General features: G+C 40.7%; 1 protein-coding gene across 1 annotated transcript in view; it reads left to right on the top strand.

Moving 5' to 3' along the window:
- The window catches only part of sntg1 (syntrophin, gamma 1), a 121,089-nt gene that overhangs the window by 30,309 nt on the left and 67,645 nt on the right, over positions 1–23,135 (top strand). The window contains exon 2 of the mRNA XM_061920481.1: positions 20,594–20,839. The gene's annotated coding sequence lies outside the window, so the exon portion shown is untranslated. The remainder of the gene's footprint in view (positions 1–20,593; positions 20,840–23,135) is intronic.

The following is a 23,135-nucleotide window of genomic DNA, read 5'->3' as shown; positions in this document are numbered from 1 at the left end:
TGTGAATGTGTGTGTGAATGGGTGAATGTGGAAAGTGCTTTGAGTACCTTAAAAGTAGAAAAGCACAATACAAGTATAACCAATTTAACATTTAATACTGCTATTTTTTGTACAGCACTTTGCCTGTGTATGAAAAGTGACAAGTAAATACATTTTGATTTCACTCTATTTGATTAATTGAACACGTTGTGCACCAATTGGTCGAAGAGGCCTCTAGAAATGGGGAATTAGGAGAAAGAAGCTGTAAGGGGGGGCTTAAAGAGGCACGAGTAGCTTGTTCAAAGCTGAAGATGGAGTGAAAACCACAGGAAGACAAATGAGGACTTCTTGAGTCATGCAAAGCTGCTCTATCTAGTGGCGTACCGCAATAAAACCGAGCGCTGAAAAAGAGCGTAATTGGACTTGGAAACGCGGTCTCTGTCTTGTGGGAGAAAGATGCTGACACAGACGCATCGTCACCTTGCACGCCAGGCCTGTGACACGTTTTAAGTTGATATCTGGCGGTGGAGGGCATACATCACAGACTGGAAGGCCAAAAGCTCAGCCTATAAATGAGTGCACTAATTTACTGCTTCGCCCATCACTCATGCGGCCTGGAGAGTGCAGGAGCTCCATGACACATTCACATTGTAAAAAATGTACACAAAGGTTCCTTGAAATGCAGAATTAAACCACACGGGTTAGCGCAGGGGTCGGCAACTCAAAATGTTGACGACAAATACATCAACAAAAAAATCCTTAGCTGGAAAAAATTAAAAGCCCTATTTAAGTCTTGTAATGGATGCAACACATGGTGTGAGTGTTTTAGCTATTAAAGGCCTACTGAAATGAGATTTAATTATTCAAACGGGGATAGCAGGTCCATTCTATGTTTCATACATGATCATTTCACAATATTGCCATATTTTTGCTGAAAGGATTTAGTAGAGAACATCGACGATAAAGTTCGCAAGTTTTGGTCGCTAATAAAAAAGCCTTGCCTGTACCGGAAGTAGCAGACGATGTGCGCGTGACGTCACGGGTTGTAGGGCTCCTCACATCCTCACATTGTTTACAATCATGGCCACCAGCGGCGAGAGCGATTCGGACCGGGAAAGCCACGATTTCCCCATCAATTGGAGCGAGGATGAAAGATTCGTGGAGAAAAAGACTAGAAAAAAAAAGGAAGAAAAAAAAGGCAAGGGCAGTGGGAGAGATTCAGATGTTATTAGACACATTTACTAGGATAATTCTGGAAAATGCCTTATCTGCTTATTGTGTTACTAGTGTTTTAGTGAGATTATTTGGTACCTGAAAGTCAAAGGGGTGTGGCCACTGGTGTGTTGACCCCCAGTGTCTCTGAGGGGGGCCACGTTTCTCGACCAGGCGAAGCGAAGGCAGCCATTGGGGCCAGGCTGAGCTTTTTTCCCCCTCCTACACGGTGGAAGCATCCCACGTTCGGAGGCAGCCGGTCGGAGGAGGCAAGAGAGTCCACAGCTGCCTCTTTGACATGTGCACGAGGAACGACGCAAGCTATCCGCTCATGTCTACGGAAAGAGCCGACTTATTACCACAATTTTCTCACTGAAACCTGCCATTTGACATCTGGTAGGGAACCATGCTCGCTTGACTGCTCTGTTCCATAGTAAAGCTTCACCGTCATCTTTCGAGAATGTAAACAAGGAAACACCGGGTGTGTTTGTGTTGCTAAAGGCAGCTGCAAAACACCGCTTCCCAACAACATCTTTCTCCTTTAACGTCTCCATTATTAATTGAACAAATTGCAAAAGATTCAGCAACACAGATGTCCAGAATACTGTGTAATAAAGCAGACGACTTATATCTGGGATTGGGGCTGGAACAACATTTCCGCTAAAATCCGTGACGTCATGCGCACGCGTGACCTTACGCGTCATCAAACCGCAACGTTTTCAACGGGATACTTTGCGGGAAATTTAAAATTGCAATTCAGTAAACAAAACCGGCCGTATTGGCATATGTTGCAATGTTAATATTTCATCATTGATATATAAACTATCAGACTGCGTGGTCGGTAGTAGTGGGTTTCATCCATCCATCCATCATCTTCCGCTTATCCGAGGTCGGGTCGCGGGGGCAACAGCCTAAGCAGGGAAACCCAGACTTCCCTCTCCCCAGCCACTTCGTCTAGCTCTTCCCGGGGGATCCCGAGGCGTTCCCAGGCCAGCCGGGAGACATAGTCTTCCCAACGTGTCCTGGGTCTTCCCCGTGGCCTCCTACCGGTTGGACGTGCCCTAAACACCTCCCTAGGGAGGCGTTCGGGTGGCATCCTGACCAGATGCCCGAACCACCTCATCTGGCTCCTCTCGATGTGAAGGAGCAGCGGCTTTACTTTGAGTTCCTCCCGGATGGCAGAGCTTCTCACCCTATCTCTAAGGGAGAGCCCCGCCACACGGCGGAGGAAACTAATTTCGGCCGCTTGTACCCGTGATCTTATCCTTTCGGTCATGACCCAAAGCTCATGACCATAGGTGAGGATGGGAACGTAGATCGACCGGTAAATTGAGAGCTTTGCCTTCCGGCTCAGCTCCTTCTTCACCACAACGGACCGGTACAACGTCCGCATTACTGAAGACCCCGCACCGATCCGCCTGTCGATCTCACGATCCACTCTTCCCTCACTCGTGAACAAGACTCCTAGGTACTTGAACTCCTCCACTTGGGGCAGGGTCTCCTCCCCAACCCGGAGATGGCACTCCACCCTTTTCCGGGCGAGAACCATGGACTCGGACTTGGAGGTGCTGATTCTCATTCCGGTCGCTTCACACTCGGCTGCGAACCGATCCAGCGAGAGCTGAAGATCCCGGTCAGATGAAGCCATCAGGAACACATCATCTGCAAAAAGCAGAGACCTAATCCTGCGGTAACCAAACCGGAACCCCTCAACGCCTTGACTGCGCCTAGAAATTCTGTCCATAAAAGTTATGAACAGAATCGGTGACAAAGGACAGCCTTGGCGGAGTCCAACCCTCACTGGAAATGTGTTCGACTTACTGCCGGCAATGCGGACCAAGCTCTGGCACTGATCGTACAGGGAACGGACCGCCACAATAAGACTGTCCGATACCCCATACTCTCTGAGCACTCCCCACAGGACTTCCCGAGGGACACGGTCGAATGCCTTCTCCAAGTCCACAAAGCACATGTAGACTGGTTGGGCAAACTCCCATGCACCCTCAAGAACCCTGCCGAGAGTATAGAGCTGGTCCACAGTTCCACGACCAGGACGAAAACCACACTGTTCCTCCTGAATCCGAGGTTCGACTATCCGACGTAGCCTCCTCTCCAGTACACCTGAATAAACCTTACCGGGAAGGCTGAGGAGTGTGATCCCACGATAGTTGGAACACACCCTCCGGTCCCCCTTCTTAAAGAGAGGAACCACCACCCCGGTCTGCCAATCCAGAGGTACCGCCCCCGATGTCCACGCGATGCTGCAAAGTCTTGTCAACCAAGACAGCCCCACAGCATCCAGAGCCTTAAGGAACTCCGGGCGGATCTCGTCCACCCCTGGGGCCTTGCCACCGAGGAGCTTTTTAACTACCTCAGCAACCTCAGCCCCAGAAATAGGTGAGTCCACCACAGATTCCCCAGGCACTGCTTCCTCATAGGAAGACGTGTTGGTGGGATTGAGGAGGTCTTCGAAGTATTCCTTCCACCTATCCACAACATCCGCAGTCGAGGTCAGCAGAACACCATCCGCACCATACACGGTGTTGATAGTGCACTGTTTCCCCTTCCTGAGGCGGCGGACGGTGGTCCAGAATCGCTTCGAAGCCGTCCGGAAGTCGTTTTCCATGGCTTCCCCGAACTCTTCCCATGTCCGAGTTTTTGCCTCCGCGACCGCTGAAGCTGCACACCGCTTGGCCTGTCGGTACCTGTCCACTGCCTCCGGAGTCCTATGAGCCAAAAGGACCCGATAGGACTCCTTCTTCAGCTTGACGGCATCCCTCACCGCTGGTGTCCACCAAGGGGTTTTAGGATTGCCGCCCCGACAGGCACCAACTACCTTGCGGCCACAGCTCCGATCTGCCGCCTCGACAATAGAGGTGCGGAACATGGTCCACTCGGACTCAATGTCCAGCACCTCCCTCGTGACATGTTCAAAGTTCTTCCGGAGGTGGGAATTGAAACTTTGTCTGGCAGGAGACTCTGCCAGACGTTCCCAGCAAACCCTCACAATGCGTTTGGGCCTCCCAGGTCTGTCCGGCATCCTCCCCCACCATCGCAGCCAACTCACCACCAGGTGGTGATCGGTAGAAAGCTCCGCCCCTCTCTTCACCCGAGTGTCCATAACATGAGGCCGCAAATCCGATGACACAACTACAAAGTCGATCATGGAACTGCGGCCTAGGGTGTCCTGGTGCCAAGTGCACATATGGACACCCTTATGCTTGAACATGGTGTTTGTTATGGACAATCCGTGACGAGCACAAAAGTCCAATAACAAAACACCACTCGGGTTCAGATCCGGGCGGCCATTCTTCCCAATCACGCCTCTCCAGGTTTCACTGTCGTTGCCAACGTGAGCGTTGAAGTCTCCCAGTAGGACAAGGGAATCACCCGGGGGAGCACTTTCCAGTACTCCCTCGAGCGTTCCCAAAAAGGGTGGGTACCCTGAACTGCTGTTTGGTGCATAAGCACAAACAACAGTCAGGACCCGTCCCCCCACCCGAAGGCGGAGGGAGGCTACCCTTTCGTCCACCGGGTTGAACTCCAACGTACAGGCTTTGAGCCGGGGGGAAACAAGAATTGCCACCCCAGCCCGTCGCCTCTCACTGCCGGCAACGCCAGAGTGGAAGAGGGTCCAATCCCTCTCGAGAGAAGTGGTTCCAGAGCCCTTGCTGTGCGTCGAAGTGAGTCCGACTATATCCAGCCGGAATTTCTCGACTTCGCGCACTAGCTCAGGCTCTTTCCCCCCCAGTGACGTGACGTTCCACGTCCCAAGAGCTAGCTTCTGTAGCCGAGGATCGGACCGCCAAGTGCCCTGCCTTCGGCTGTCGCCCAGCTCACAATGCACCCGACCTCTATGGCCCCTGCTATGGGTGGTGAGCCCATTGGAGGGGTGACCCACGTTGTCTCTTCGGGCTGTGCCCGGCCGGGCCCCATGGGAACAGGCCCGGCCACCAGGCGCTCGCCATCGTGCCCCACCTCCGGGCCCGGCTCCAGAGGGGGGCCCCGGTGACCCGCGTCCGGGCGAGGGAAATCTGGGTCCATGATGTTTCTTCTTCATAAAGGTCTTCGAGCTGCTCTTTGTCTGATCCCTCACCTAGAACCTGTTTGCCTTGGGAGACCCTACCAGGGGGCTTTATGCCCCCGGACAACATAGCTCCTAGGATCATTGGGACACGCAAACTCCTCTACCACGATAAGGTTGCAGCTCAGAGAGTGGGTTTCAGTAGGCCTTTAAATGACTATGAGTCGCAGGCTGACGCAAGTCTTCGTTGACAGAAATGTTGAAATGTAATATTTATTCTACAAAATGTTGTAACATTGGAAAACATTAGTAAAACGGAGGCTTCTCAGAGGGTGAGATAAGTCCTAGAAATTACTGACTTAAAATGGCCAAAGGTATAGATGTGTGTGTCCAAGTTAAAGGAAACGGCAGGCTGTCTTCTTTTAATGGATGTATTTCAATCTCTACAAGCTGGGTAATGTTTGCTGTGGTCTATAATGAAATATCACACAAACTATCAGATGGGTAATGTGTCATGAGACATGGAAATATAAATTAAACACACAGAGGATACAAGTAAATGAAATTAAATGAGCTCAAATATACCTACAAACGAATCTTAATGATGCGGCTAGCCAAATAGCATGTTAGCCTTGAATAGCTTGCAGTCATGCAGTGACCAAATATGCCTGACAAGCACTCCACACAAGTCAATAAAATCAACAAAGCTTACCTTTGTTCATTCACGCACAGCATAAAACGTTTGGTGGACAAAATGAGACAAAGAAGTAGTGGCATAAAACAGGTCTTACTGTGGCAGCGCCGGAGAACGTTGTACATGGAAACAAACTACGGTGCGTTCAAGGACCGCCGAAATTAGTACGACAAAACAACGTTCACCAAATCCTCTCATCAGTGAAGCATGTTTAATATAAACAGTGGGATTTCGAAGAATTATAAAAGTTTGTGTCATATTTGCTCTCTTACAGAAACAATATTAAAACACTAACTATATATTTTTTCCACCACCTTTTAAATTTTCCTACATTTTTGAAAAAGCTCCAGAGAACCACCAAGGCAACACTAAAGAGCCGCATGTTGCCAACACCCAATAACTAAATAACCCACTGGCTGCTGTAATACAGTAGAAGCTCTGTCTACAACCACACTCTGTCTATTCCAGCTAGTCGTACGCGCAGGAAGTAAAGCCAGAATCCATTTTCCAGTAAAACTTGATTTTCTGGAGCGCCGTGCAGACAGCTGCCTCGTTTCAAGGAGAAACGTCCATTCATCAACGAGTCTGTGAGATGGAGATGTCCCGCTAGCATCTTTGCATCATTCAGTCAATTTCCTCTCCATTGTGTCAGAGGCACCATTCGGAGAAACAAGGCTTTGGCAACTTGGCGGTGCTGTATATTTCTGATAGAGTGCTTTTATATATATATATATATATATATATATATATATATATGTATATATATATATATATACATACAAAGCCTGTTTCCATATGAGTTGGGAAATTGTGTTGGATGTAAATATAAACGAAATACAATGATTTGCGAATCCTTTTCAATTGAATGCACTACAAAGACAAGATATCTGATGTTCAAACTCATAAACCCATTCTTGTTTTATCTAGTGCTTCAGTCGTTCAACAGTCCGGGGTCTCCGCTGTCGTATTTTACGCTTAATATTGCGCCATACATTTTCGAACGGAGACATGTCTGGACTGCAGGCGGGCCAGGAAAGTACCCCCACCCGCACTCTTTTTCTATGAAGCCACGCTGCTGTAACACGTGCTGAATGTGGCTTGGCATTGTCTTGCTGAAATAAGCAGGGGCGTCCATGAAAAAGACGGTGCTTGGATGGCAGCATATGTTGTAGGGCTGGGCGATATGGCCTTTTTTTAATATTTCGATATTTTTAGGCCATATCGCGATATACGATATATATTACGATATTTTGCCTTGGCCTTGAATGAACACTTGATACATATAATCACAGCAGTATGATGATTCTATGTGTCCACATTAAAACATTCTTCTTCATACTTCATTAATATATGCTACTTTTAAACTTTCATGCAGAGAGGGAAATCACAACTAAGTCAATTGACCAAAAGTGTATTTATTAAAGTTATTAAGCAATGGCACACACATTCATGTCATTTCCAAAACAGAGAGTGCAAGATTGTCAGAGAAATTTTAAGTGTCAAATAAAAATGTGCTGCATAATAGGAAATCAAATAGTATTCGTCCTTCACTATGTGGTAGGATACCACAGACGTTATTAAATTCTCTTCATTCTCTGGTGAGTGACTTTTCAAATGATGCTACTTTTTAGCAATAATGCTACTTTTTATAGCAACACTTTTGCCCCACACTTGACAAATTACGGTTGTCTGTTCGACATATAACAACTTGAAGCCGAACCACCGCCAGACGATGGAAACCCTGCTGTTTTTATTAGAAATTAAGTCTTCCTTTATTTGTTACCAGATTGGCACCTTTTTTCTATCGTATTACGACTCGTACGGCTACGTTAGCATCACAGCTAACGTTACCCAGTCTGCTACCTCTCTGCTGGGCAAGGGCGTATACGTATGTGACATATAACGTATGACGTGACGTGTGTAAGATTGTGCACCTGCTTTTCTGTGAGAAGGAGAGACAAGAAGGAGTGAGAAGAGCCTGTAGTGTAATGCCCGCAGCTAAAAGCAACTGCGTGAAAAGGTATACTCGATTATTACGATACAGTCATTTTCTATATCGCACAGAGACAAACCCGCAATATATCGTATATATCTGTAAATATTGTCCAGATCTAATATGTTGTTCCAAAACCTGTATGTACCTTTCAGCATTAATGGTGCCTTTGCAGATGTGTAAGTTACCCATGCCTTGGGCACTAATGCACCCCCATACCATAACAGATGCTGGCTTTTGAACTTTGCGTCAATAACAGTCTGGATGGTTCGCTTCCCCTTTGATCTGAATGACATGATGTTGAATATTTGCTCACGCAGTTGTGGACAAAGGAGTGTACCTTGCCCGATCCTTTCTTGTGAAAGACTGAGCTTTTTTTGGGAAACGTTTTTTATACCCAATCATGGCACCCACCTGTTCCCAATTAGCCTGCACACCTATGGGATGTTCCAAATAAGTGTTTGATGAGCATTCCTCAACCTTATCAGTACTTATTGCCACCTTTCCCAACGTCTTTGTCACGTGTTGCTGCCATCAAATTGTAAAGTTAATGATTATTTGCAAAAAAAAAAATGTTTATCAGTTTGAACAACAAATATGTTGTCTTTGTAGCATATTCAACTGAATATGGGTTGAAAATGATCTGAAAACTCTAACACAATTTCCCAACTCATATGGAAACAGGGTTTATATATATATATATATATATACATACATAAATATATATATATACACACATATATATATATATATATATATATAGAGAGAGAGAGAGAGAGAGAGAGAGAGAGAGAGAGAGAGAGAGAGAGAGAGAGAGAGAGAGAGAGAGAGAGATAGTTACGCTGACTCAAGTTAAAAGGCAGCAAAGGGGCTCTTACATTGAGAGACAAGAGGATGGGATGATGAGGTGTTCTGGCGGAGGACACTTGAACGTCTCAGATACATTTTTCAGGTTGAACATTTATTTTTATATGTGGATTCACTCACATCCATCACACACACAGCTGCTTCTGCAGCTTCTATGCACTTAAACACTAAAACACATCACCGGCTTCCTCCATCTCTGTTGCCGTCCTACTCCATGCTCTGTATACATTATACAGACCTACACCGACCACAGTAGTAAGTTAGTTATTGATCCAGCTGCCAGATACTCCCCACACCAATTAAATGATTAATACTTTGATCAATAAACCATTACAAACATCGCAGACGGAGAATTTAGGGTCGTTTTTATTTTGGCATAGCTTTTGTTGCATTGAACAGTCAATGCAATCCCATTACGGAGCAGCAGAGTTCACATAATACAATTTTGGAGTTTAGTTTTTGATTTTTTTTATCCCTCATAAATTATAACATATGCATGTTTAAGATTTAATAGGACAAGTAACCATATTTGTTAAAAAAATGGATCCAAAATACTTCACTCACTAATGACAGTAAAACCGCAGGATTTTTCATGTTCGGATCGCTGTTAGGGATGTGATTAGGAACATGGTTTAGGGCAGTGGTTCTCAAATGGGGGTACGCGTACCCCTGGGGGTACTTGAAGGTATGCCAAGGGGTACGTGAGATGTTTTAAAAATATTCTAAAAATAGCAACAATTCAAAAATCTTTTATAAATATATTTATTGAATAATATTTCAACAAAATATGAATGTAAGTTCATAAACTGTGAAAAGAAATGCATCAATGCTTTATTCAGTGTTGAAAGCTAGATTTTTTTGTGGACATGTTCCATAAATATTGATGTTAAAGATTTTTTTTTTTTTAATGAAGAAATGTTTAGAATTAAGTTCATGAATCGAGATGGATCTCTATTACAATCCCCAAAGATGGCACTTTAAGTAGATGATTACTTATATGTGTAGAAATCTTTATTTATAATTGAATCACTTGTTTATTTTTCAACAACTTTTTAGTTATTTTTATATCTTTTTTTCCAAATAGTTCAAGAAAGACCACTAAAAATTTGCAGTATTTTGCACTTTTATACACTTTAATAAATCAGAAACTGATGACATAGTGCTGTATTTTACTTCTTCATCTCTTTTTTTTCAACCAAAAAAGCTTTGCTCTGATTAAGGGGTACTTGAATTAAAAAAATGTTCACAGGGGGTACATCACTGAAAAAAGGTTGAGAACCACTGGTTTAGGGCAGGGGTGTCAAACTAATTTTAGCTCAGGGGTCACATGGAGGAACATCTATTCACAAGTGGGCCGTATTGGTAAAATAATGGCATGATAACTTACAAATAAAGACAACTCCAGGTTGTTTACTGTGTTTTACTGTTTTTTACTTTGGCCAAAAAGAGAACAAGCACATTATGAAAACATAAAAATCACAAATAATCCTCTGGACAAAAAACACTTCAAATTTGTTGAAAATTCTGAGGAAATTGATGCATTTTCAAAAAACACGATGAGCTTAGACTTCGTCTCAGTGTATCTACTAAGTCAGAATTAAACTTTAAGTCACAGTCTTTCTGGGATTGAACAAAAAACACAACATGTGACCTTTTCGAGGTATTAAATACCGTATTTTCTGCACTATAAGGCACACCTAAAAACCTAAAATTTTCTCAAAAGCTGACAGTGCGCCTTATAATCCGGTGCGCCTTATACATGGACCAATACTGAGCCACAACAGGTCTCACAACTATGGTAAGCAGCCGCCGATTTCAGTTTCCCCCGCACGAGAAGAAGCACGTGGTGCATGCTGGGATATATGACTTTGCCAGGCCGTGCCGTTTCATTTCCATTTGTGTATTTATGTAAAGACCCCCAAATGGATCCTATTGAGAGACATGATTTCAGGAAAGCAGGAATTGTCACTGAACTGCTAGACAACAGCAGCGACACTGACTCCATTAACGACGTCTCGAAATAGTGCAAAGCAATAACAATATATCAATAACTCAACGTTGCTCAAACGTTAATGTCACACAACACAACACACAAAATAAACATGTAAAGCTCACTTTATTAAGTTATTCCTCATCCACGAATCCCTCGAATTCTTCTTCTTCACTGTCCGAATTAAACATGCCACAAAAGGTCTCGCAACTACGGTAATCAGCCGCCTACCTTACTTTCCCTCGTAGAAGAAGACGCGCGCGGTGCATGCTGGGATATATGACTGCGGGAGGCGTGCCGAGTTTAAACTCAAGGCGATCAGTCACACAGTAGAACACGGGAACAGAGCAGCAGCGAGAGAATTTAACATTAACAGCAGCGATACTAACTTGTTTAATGACGACTTCGACGAGACGGAGCTGAGCATTTTGGATGCCGTATTCGCCCAACTGTTTGATTCGAACACTGAAGAAGAAGAATTTGAGGGATTCGTGGATGAGGAATAACTTAATAAAGTGACCTTTACATGTTTATTTTGTGTGTTGGGTTGTGTGACATTATCGTTTGAGCAACGTTGAGTTATTGATATATTATTGTTTTGCACTATTTCGAGTGTTACTATATTATGATTGTACTAACGGTTGATTTACCGTAACAGTACCAGACTGTTTTTTACGTGTTTATTGAATCGGAGAAAATAATAAAACAACTGTTTATTCATTTTGGAATTGAACGGAGTTGTCAGAACTCTTGTTTGTAATCTGTTAATAAAGTTTGACTGACCTATCTGACTGTTTTGTTGACATTCCCTTTCGCGCAGCTCCATCTAAAGGATGCATAACATAACCCCAGCCTCTACTGTAGCATCTATTTTATGCGCCTTATAATGTGGTGCGCCTTATATATGAACAAAATATTAAAATGGGACATTCATTAAAGGTGCACCTAATAATCCGGTGCGCCTTGTAGTGCGAAAAATATTGTACCTCCTTTGTCATGTCCACGTATCAATCCAGTGCAAACTCAACAAACCGTAAAAAACAGAGGTAAAAACTATTCAAAAGAGTTAAGTTTTCTCGTTTTTGACGGAGACATTATGGGGGAGTAAGGGTGCCACGTAACGTGTTTGAAGCAGAAGACATAAAACGTCAGGTTTTAAGTTTCATTTGGGCCAAGGGAAAGGAGCCGCAGCCACGCTTTACTTTGTCCTTTTTGCTAGTCCTAACAGAATTGCTATTGTGACATCCAGTGGACACATTTAGAACAGAAGTTTTTTTTGTTTAAAAAAAATGGAGCTCATTTTAATACTTAGCAAACTCATCAGGCGGATCCAGCCCGCGGGCCGTATGTTTGACACCCCTGGTCTTGGTTGGTTTTGGGGTTTAAGTTGGACTCAAATTAGGGTTGGTTTTATGGCTAGGTTTAAGCTGACATTAAGACCTTAAACATAGATAGGATTAGGGTTAGACTTCGAATTAAAGTAGTTTTTGTTGAAAGTAGGTTTGGGTTCAGGTTTAGAGATATGGTTAGGGTTTCGGGCTAGGATTGGAGTTTGTTGTCTGGATCTAGACTATGATTAAAGTTAATGCTAGGATTATTGTTTAGTGTTAGCACTATGATTAGAGTTTAGGGCAAAGTAGGATTTATTTTAGGGAATTGGTGAGTTTTAGGGTTACAAACAAGAATATAATTAGGAGTTAAGGCCATACTTGCCAACCTTGAGACCTCCGATTTCGGGAGGTGGGGGTTTGGGGGGGGCGTGGTCGGGGTTGGGGCCGAGGCGTGGTTGGGGGCGTGGTTAAGAGGGGTGGCATATAATTCACCAACTTGAGTATATCATATATTTTTAATGTATATATATATATATATATATATATATATTGTTATGTTCAAAGGGAAGGAGGCGACAACCAGGACCGAACTGCGGTTCTTTCAAGGTTTATTTTAAACCTTTGATAAATATATGACATGTGTATGCTACTCTAAGTGAATGAGTGTGACTATGTGTAATATTAATAATGTAAATGTTACCCAGGGTTGTTGTCTGTGAGTGTTGGTTGTAATCTTTCGTCGAATCACGTGGGGCAAGACGAAGAGGCAGTTCGTGGACAGGCAATGGGTCGTGGGGAGGAGCGAGGCAGTGTAGTCTGGGTCCGAGCAGGGAGGTCGTGGATCGAGGAGGGCAGTCAGGAATCCGGTTGGATGTCGAAGGACAAGGCTTGATCACGGAAGGCAGGGGAGTCACTGTGAACACACAAAGAGACATGAACCAGGGATACACAGAGAGAGAGCAAAGCAAAGGTGAGGAAATCACGGGGAAGGGGATGCCAGACGTGAAGCTTACGGGAAGGTTAGCGACGTTCTGGCAAAGGTTCCTTGGGTCTGCTGGTCTTTATGCCGCTCCCTTTCATCAAGTTCAGGTGTGTCGATTGTTGATTGACCACAGGCTTGTTGCTGCGCAGGCGTGCTGCCCTCAGCACGAGTGGGGACAAGTCTGAGTGCGCTGTCAAAGGAGGCGCATCTTGGCGCGCTGTCAGCAGAGGCGGCCGCAGCTCCAGCCGCCGAGGAAACGCGGGTTCGACTCCGTGTCATGACATATATGTATGTATGTATGAAATACTTGACTTTAAGTGAATTCTAGCTATATATATTTATTTTATTATATATATATAAATACAAGAAATAGTTGAATTTCAGACGGCACCAGCTATCACATACACAGTAATAAAAACACAGTTGTTCTACTAACTGTACTGTGCTTGCTGGTTACTAAAAAACAACAAGAACGCTTACCTTTCACTATTTGAGTAACCTTTGTTCTGCCATTTGTGTATTGGCGAGCGATCTCCAAATCCGGGAACATCCTTCACGGATTTGTTGTAGACATCCGCAAATGAGAACGAGATGTTGCTTCCAGCTATCAGCATAGCCATGTTTGTCTCAGCATAAGATACACCATTGGGTCTCCATTTTGCAAGGTGGGCCACAATACTGGGTTGTGAACGATGCTGCGCTGCGGACGCTTTGTGCTTTGCTGACTGACCGTTCATGGCTGAGTATATCCGTTCACCGTGTTCAATGGAGAAGTCTGTTCTACAAAATTTACAGGCAACATACACCTCTTCCCCTTCGAACTCTCCTGGATAAACTGAAATTCTTGTTTCCAATCGTTCTGGAAGTTGCAAGCGTATTTCTTCATTTTGCTCGTGAAAGGTGTAATATATTGGGTTGGAGTCAATAACCAGGCGACGTGATGAAGTTACGTCTCTTAAATGTGGGCTTCAGAACAGACATTCTATTCTATGTACAGTAGATGGCAGTATTGTCCTGTTTAAGAGGGTCACAACATTGAGTCAGGTTCTCATGGAGCTGGAGTGGGCGTGGCCTCCAGCTCCGTCTGAATTTCGGGAGATTTCCGGGAGAGGCGCTGAATTTCGGGAGTCTCCCGGAAAATCCGAGAGGGTTGGCAAGTATGGTTAAGGCTAACATCAGAGTTTAGGCATTTGGTTCGGGCGGGGGTCAGCAACCTGTGGCTTTAGAGCCACATGTTCCCTGTTCAAAAATGTATGAAAATGGAAAAAGAGGAGGGGAAACATTTTTTTTTTTGTTATATGGTTTCTGTAGGACAAACATGACACAAACCTCTCTAATTGTTAGAAATCCCACTGTTTATTTTAAACATGCTAGACTGATGAGAGTAGTTGGCGAGTGCTGTTATTGTCCTACTAATTTTGGCTTGAACCCTCCGTAGTTTGTTTACATGTACAACTTTCCCCGACGCTGCCAAAAAAAGACGTGTGCCACTCCTTTCTCTTATTTTGTCACCAAACGTTTTATGCTCTGCGTGATTGCACAAAGGTGAGAGCTTTGTTGGCGTGCTAATCGGGCATATTTGGTCAGTGCATGACTGCAAACTAATCAATGCTAACATGCTATTTAGGCTATCTGTATGTACATATGGCATCAATATGCTATATTTGTTGTTATATTTGAGCTCATTTAATTTCCTTTACTTATGTCCTCTTTGTATTTAATTTACATAGGCATTTGGTCAGGGCATTTTGGCTGAGAGAGGCATGAAAGCCAAATATAAAAAATGTATTTCCGTGAGAGCCATATAATATTTTGCGTGCTTTTTTTAAGAAAGACCAACATTTTTAGAGTATAATAAGTCTCGTATTATTTTTGATAACATTGCTGTGCTAAAACTAACCTATAATAAATAAAATACTTCTTACCATTAATGCGACTTCTTGAACAGGTGTGGTAGAAAACGGATGGATGGATTAAAATCCATGAGAATGTTTTATATTTTGAACGTTATTTTTAACACTATGATTACCAGCGGAATTATTCATTACTTATCGTGTTAAGCAATGTCAGTTTAGATGTATCTGAGAGCCAGATGCAGTCATCAAAAGAGCCACAAGGTTCCCTACCTCTGGGTTAGGGTTATGACTAGGATTTGACGCTAGAGTTAGAATTAGAGAGGCGGATTTGTTTAGGGAGTATTATTGTGTTTAGTGTACGGTTAGGGTTTGGCCTTGGATTACAATTTAGTGTTTTGATCTGGACTATAAATGTAAAGCTTGTATGCATTACTACAACAGAGGAGGAAGTTAAAAGGAACAGATGTGTACGTAAATGAACATTTAACAAAGAAAAACGCAGACATAGCCAGAAAAGCACGTAGTCTAAGAAAACAAGGCAAAATACAACAAACATGGACAGCAAACTGCAAGATATTTATTAGACTAAATGGAACACCAGAGGAAGCAAGAGTAATAGTCATAAGAGAAATAGCAGAGCTGGATAAATATCAATAGCGATAAATAAATTAAACACAACCATGACACAAATACATAATAATCAATCAGAAAGAGAATGTATAACCTTTTCCAGCAATGATCATAACGAGACAGAATTGGACAGTGCTATAGATCCAGACACAATTTTTTTTCTCACATGGACAATAATTGTTTATATTATACATAAGTACAATTCAACACCAACATTAATTCAAAAAACAAACCGTCAATTATTTGTATTAACTGCAGAAGCTTGTATGCCAATTATAACAATATGAAATCATTTTTGGAACACTTTAAAGAACCTTTCAAAATTATTGCTGTATCAGACACATGGATGGATACAAAAAAAAGGAATGGACTTTGGACTAGAAGGATATGAACTCAATTATATTAATAGATTAAATAAGAACTGAGGCGGAGTTGCTGTATATGTGATGAAGGACTTCCATTACAGGGTGGTAAAAAACATTTCACTAGCTATTGACAATGTTTCAGAGTGTATAACCATTGAGATTTGTCATGGAAGAAGTAAAAATGTATTGATCAGCTGTATATATAGAACAACCAACTCAAGTATTGAAGGATTTGAAGACTGGGTTAAGGGAACTTTCAGTGGAATCAGTCAAAAAGTATTTTTTTTTAATGGAGACTTCAATGTAGATCTCTTGAACCCCAATAAGCAAAAGTCCATTTATGATTTCATAGATACAATGTATAGTATGTGTTTGTATTCCGAAATCACAAGTCCAACCAGAATTGCAAGTCACAGTGCTACACTTATTGATAATATCTTCACTAATGTCTTTGATTATAACACAAGTGGACTGTTAACAACCGACATCAGCGACCATCTGCCAGTTTTTACTATTTAGGATGGGAATTACAAGAAGAAGAACATTGACAAAAATACATTTTAAAGACTATGCACAGAGGAAAGAGTAATTTTCTTCAAAGAGGATCTGAGGAAACCAACTTGGGACAATGTATACAATGAAGATAATGTAGATCAGGGCTCACCAACGCGCGCCCGTATGGACCAGATGAGTCGCCCGCTGGTCTGTTCTAAAAATAGCTCAAATAGCAGCACTTACCAGTGAGCTGCCTCTATTTTTTAAATGTTATTTATCTACTAGCAAGCTGATCTCGCTTTGCTCGACATTTTTAATTCTAAGAGAGACAAAACTCAAATAGAATTTCAAAACCCTAGAAAATATATTACAGCCTTGGTTTTCACTTGTTTAAATGTATTCATTTATTTTTTTACTTGGCTTCTTACAACTTTCAGAGACAATTTTAGAGAAAAAATACAACCTTAAAAATGATTTTAGGATTTTTAAACACATACCTTTTTAAATTCCTTCCTCTTCTTTCCGGACAATTTAAATCAACGTATTTGTTGTATTGTAAAGAATAATAAATACATTTTATTTTTTTCATTTTAGCTCCTTTTTTTTTCGACAAAGAATATTTGTGAAATATTTCCTCAAACCCATTATGATTTAAAATTAAAATAAAAAATATTCTGGCAAATCTAAAAAATCTGTAGAATCAAATTTAAATCTTATTTCAAAGTCTTTTGAATTTCTTTTAAAATTTTTGTTCTGGAAAATCTAGAAGAAAAAATGATTTGTCTTTGTTAGAAATATAGCTTAGTCCAATTTGTTATATATTCTAACAAATTGCAGATTGGATTTTAACCTATTTAAAACATGTCATCAAAAATATATATTTATTGTGAGAAATCTTTAGGGTAATCAGTATTACCACAAAGATCAATATCATTAATTATTAATAATAACAGAGTAAAAGGTAAAATTGAAAAAATTGGCTATTTCTGGCAATTTAATTAAGTGTGTATCAAACTGGTAGCCCTTCGCATTAATCAGTACCCAAGAAGTAGCTCTTGGTTTCAAAAAGATTGGTGACCCCTGATGTAGATTATGCATATGGGATTTTTTTCAACACCTTTCTAACACTTTATGATAAACATTGTCCTTGGGAAGAACTTGGTAAGAAGCAAAATAAAAACAACCAACCATGGATGACAAAAGGACTGAGGAATGCTTGTCAGAAAAAAAACACATTATATCGAATATTTATAACACAGAGATCTATAGAGACAGAAAATAAGTATAAGAAATATAAAAACAAGCTAACTGGTATACTACAAACATCTAAGAGGGAATACTACAGTCAATTATTAAACAAGAATAGAAACAACATGAGAGCAACATGGGGCATCTTAAATAGCATCATTAAAAATGGTGCTAAGAAAGATTACCCCCAGTACTTTCTATACGGAAATACAAAAAATAACAATATGAACCAAATAGTTGAACATTTTAATGATTAGTTTGTTAATACCGGAAAAAATCTGGAACAAAGAATTCCAAATGCAGATGATGTGGCAGTTGAGAATTTGAGTGAGCTCATAGACAGAAATCCCAATTCTATGTTTCTTAAGAAAGTGACAAAAGAAGAAGAAATCAAAATTGTAAAAAATTGTAAATCCAAGACCTCCACCGGCTGTCATGGAATAGATTTGGTAACGATAAAAAAGGTTATAGAAGACATTTCAGAACCTCTTACATATATCAGTAAGATATCATTTCTAACCGGCAAATTCCCTGACAAAAGGAAAATTGCAAAAGTTGTACCAATTCATGAGAATGGAAACATACACCAGTTCACTAACTACAGACCAGTTTCATTATTTCCACAATTCTCCAAAATCATGGAAAAACTATTCAATAGCCGATTAGATAAGTTTATCAACAAAAGTGGCATGCTCGTGGAGAACCAATTTGGATTTAGAGCAAATATTTCAACATCAGTGGCATTAATCAAAATAACAGAAAAAATTACCATTGCAATAGACGGTAAAGAATGTGCTGCCACAGTATTCATGGATTTAACAAAAGCATTCGACACAATTAATCATGATATTTTAATACAAAAACTAGAACGATATGGCATCGGAGGTTTGGTATTGAACTGGATAAGAAGCTATTTAACCAACAGGAAGTAATATGTGAAGATGGGTGGAAACATGTCAACACGGTTGGATATATCTTGTGGTGTACCCCAGGGATCTATACCGGGACCAAGATTGTTCAATCTTTATATAAACGACATTTGTAAAGTTACAAAGGACTTGAAGTTAGTTTTATTTGCAGACGACACAACTGCTTTCTGTTCAGGAGAGAACACACAGAAGACAATACAAATAATAACGGAAGAAATGAACAAATTAAAAAAATGGTTTGTTAAAAACAGACTATCTTTGAATCTCAGTAAAACTAAAATAATGCTATCTGGTAACAGTAGAAAAGAGCATCAGACACGAATACAAACAGTTGGAGTAGATATTGAAAGGGTAAAAGAAACCAGATCTTTGGGAGTATTAATAGATGATAAAATGAACTGGAAATCTCATATACAAAACATACAACATAAATTGGGAAAAAACATTTCAATAATGAATATAGTAAAATACGTCCTGGGTCTAAAATTACTTTATTTTCTAAACTGCTCGCTAGTGTTACCATATCTGAATTATTGTGCAGAAATATTGGGAAACAACTACAAATGTGCGCTACATTTGTTAACTGTGTTACAAAAAAGATCAATTAGAATAATACATAATATTGGATATAGAGAACATACAAACCCTTTATGTATTGAGTCAAAAATATTAAAGTTCGGTGATTTGGTAAAATTGCAAACAGTTAAAATTATGTACAAAGTATATTATAACCTGCTACAACAATTCTTCTCAACTAAAGAGAAGAAATGTAACCTTTGAGGAAAATCGAATTCAAAACATTTGTATGCACGTACAACACTTAAAACCTTTAGCATATCAATATGTGGAATTAATTATGGAATGGATTAAGTAAAGAAGTTAAACATTGTACTGATATGATCCAGTTTAAGAGGCTGTTCAAATTAATAGTGCTTACAAAGTACAAAAAAGAAGAATTATGAGAAACACTTTCAACCTTATTGAAAATAAGATATTCCTTATCTCAGTATGTTAATAATGACTGAATTAATTAATGACATATTACAAAACGGTTGTGTTACTCATTCACGGATGTCATTTTGCTATTTTGCTGTAAATATTTGTGAACGCTCTGACGTGGCAAAGGGGTAGGAATAAATAAGGTTTGCTTCTTCCTACTCCTTTTCGGACATGATGTATTGTAAAATGATATGAAATTGCCTGATGTATAATGTTGTAGGTATGTCATGTTTGAAATAAACAAAGTAAACTAAGAAAGAAAGAGAATTGGGGTTCGGGCTCATACTAAGGTCTGTGCTAGGGTAGTCGTTGAAATGAAAAAATAAAAACAACCTTCTGAAAAGTTTAAACAATTGTGTTGTGCAGTAAAATCACCATAAGAATGAAATCTAACAAAAACATTTTGGTGAGCCATATTTGATAAAAACAGGCGTGATGTATTTCTTTTAGCAGAAGAGTAGAGAGGTAACCTCCCTGTGAGGAAGCTTTTGAGTTTAACTTCGGTACAATATTAATATTTAAGTCTGTTTTTGGGCTGTTTGCTTGAAGGTCAACGCTTTAAATTTCAGTTCTTTTATTCTCCCTCAGATCTTCCTCTTGCTCGTTTCTGGTCCAGATGGGACTCTGACAAATACATTTGCAAGTTATATGAAGGCGACTCTTGCCGTATCATCAGAGGTGGATGATTTATGCATGAAATATACTGTATGGACGTGCAAAAACGCAACACTGCGGCTCATCAGAAGGGTGGCCTGCATCCAGCAATGTATCCTAACAAGCAGTGCCTGTTGTTGTGTGCTGACTGCAACAATAAGGGTTAATTGCATTTTGACAGGGTATTACAAGCCAGGCTTTTTAAAGGATTCTTTCTCAAGACTGAATCTCTTGTTTATGTGGGAATTGGAGCTAACAATTGCCTCTGATTCCACACAAACATACATACACACACACAGAGTCTGAAGTGTTTAATCAGCAACATTCAGTCTTGTTTCCTCACAGGAGATTTTGCTCTGCAGCAGCTCGTCACCTGAAAGTGGCACTGGAATGATACCCTGAGGTGCACCGCCCCAAGCCAGGCCCCTGGAGAGGCGGTCGGAGATCACTGTCTCCATCCCCTTCTTCCTGCGCCTGCACTATTAAAGCGCCACAGTGATGCGGGGAGGACCTCTCTGATCTGGGATCAGCCGGGTGTTAGATGGCCTGATCTTAACATCAAAACAGCTGGGGGAGGGCCTCTCTAGTGAAGTAAGTCTCCCACCGGGGGGGCCGAGGAAACCAGTTTTGTTCCGCACTGCTTGTCGAGTCAAGTGGCAGTCATGTTTGATTAAGTGAGCAAGGCTGGTTGATGCAAATGAGGCTCGCTCAAGCAGATGTGTTCGCAAGCATGGAATTTTAATGGCAATGTTCTTTTACAAGTTCTTCACATATAACAGAATCGAGTGGAACATGTATTTGAACCATTTTACCATCAATTATTCCTTGTTGCTCATTACTTCTGGATATTATTTTTTTTGGTACTTGAGCAATAGAGTGATGGGACTCTGCGTGTAAATGGTCAAACAGTTGTGCCAAGCGACGAACTTGAGAAAAATTTAAATTTTTTCAATTTGCAATGATTTTTCAAAAATAATTTACTATACGGCTTTTAACTCACTCCGAGTTGCTTTGATTTACATTTACATCATACATGTGTGTAAAAGGACAAATGGTTGTGTGAAGCAACAAGCAGACAAAAAAAACAATATTTCAGTAAATGTAGCATTAAATGTATAAAGATAATAATAAATGTTATCTATACAGTTCTTTTCAAAAATTAAAAAAAGCTTTACAGCAGGCCTGGCAATTGTAATTATTTTGACTCGGTGGGCCAGATTTAGAGAAAAAATTATGTCTGGGGGCCAGTATATTGATTTTTAAAAACACTGATACAAAAACTCACAACAATGTCGAAGAGATTCATTTAGCCTACTGACGTGTATTAATAAATGGTTGATTTAAATAGGCTAGTAAGGTAAAGTGTTGTACCTGACAAGTTTCGGCTACCTTGCTTCTGCAGCGTTCATGAGTGTTAGACAAGCCTCCTCTCTTCCTGTTTTTAAATTTCTCTTAAAAACATACTTTTATTCCTTGGCTTTTAACACTCAGTGATATCCATCCTGCAATGGTGCCCCATTATACACCTACTGTGAACCTGATTTTATGTTTTTATGTTTTATTTATTTATTTTTTTATCATGTTCTGTTTGTGTTGTGTTGTTTGCTCGGTTCTCGTATTATCTTTTAACCTGCCCGTTGTACAGCACTTTGGCTACCCCTGTGGTAAATTTTAAATGTGCTTTATAAATAAAGTTGATTTGATTTGATTTGATGTGATTCGTCAGAGGTGTCAAGTGATGTTAGCGTGACGTTGTCTGTGACGTGTTATATGTTTTGTACCATCCCACCTGAAGTGGTGGGATTGCGGCGTCCCCTGGTGTGCGCAGAAGCAAGGTAGCCAAAACTTGTCAGGTACACACTTACTAGCCTATATAAATCAACCATTTCTAAATATATAAACTCGCAATATTTTCTGATTGAATGCTAAAAACGTTATACCAGACCGCTTTAAAAAAACGGAATGGAACATATACATAAAAATAAAGAATGTGGGATTTACAATATTAATTATGAATGATAAAACACTGAATATTGACAACGTATGACCGTCACACCACCTCTCCATCGACATATTTTACAATCAAGTGAAATGCAACAAATATGCAACAAAATAAACCCACCCACGATCTTATATATCCCTAAGCTTTAGAACTTTGTTGTAAAAATCACCTTCCGCGTCTGTCCCTGACACCCGCATTTCAGGCTGGCCGCGCTGTAAACACTCTGTGGAAACGCTCCCTATCCACACTGCTTGGTGCATCGTCTGAGCTACTGTGACTGAGATGACCATAGTAACTAGTATATCATGCAAAAGCGCAGATTCCAACCATTGAAATACTTTGTATAGTTCAAGACTTCCGGTCATTTGAAAACATCACTGCACATCATAATGGCAGCTACAGTTTCCATCTTAAAGATCTAAATAAATTATTTAGGAATGTCCGGCGGGCCACATTGAAAAGCTTAAGGGCGGCCCCCGGGCCTTAATTTAAAATCTAGCATATGACATAGGCAATATAGAAATAAAAAAGCGAAGGAAACGGAACAAATGCATTTTAAAAATACATATAGGAATAATTAAAAGATCAAGGCTGAAACGGAATATTTTTATACTATGATAACTGTTAACTTTAGAAAAAGGCCTGTGATAAATGGCAAAAAAATATTGGTGGTGCAAGAATATAATTTTTTTTTGAAGTAATGGTGGTAACGTCCATCCATCCATCCATTTCCTACCGCTTATCCCTTTCAGGGTCACGGGGGGTGCTGGAGCGTATCTCAGATACATGATCATTTAAAAAAATTAAACAAGAAAAGGCTGTCTGACTTGGCAATGCTTTGTTATTAATTTCTTCTCACTGTGACTTTTGCATTTTTGTGCGGCA

This window comes from Nerophis ophidion, linkage group LG14 (assembly GCF_033978795.1).
Source record: "Nerophis ophidion isolate RoL-2023_Sa linkage group LG14, RoL_Noph_v1.0, whole genome shotgun sequence".
In the NCBI taxonomy this organism is placed as follows: domain Eukaryota; kingdom Metazoa; phylum Chordata; class Actinopteri; order Syngnathiformes; family Syngnathidae; genus Nerophis; species Nerophis ophidion.
The sequence above is the reverse complement of the archived record's forward strand: the minus strand, read 5'-3'. Positions and strand labels throughout refer to the sequence as shown.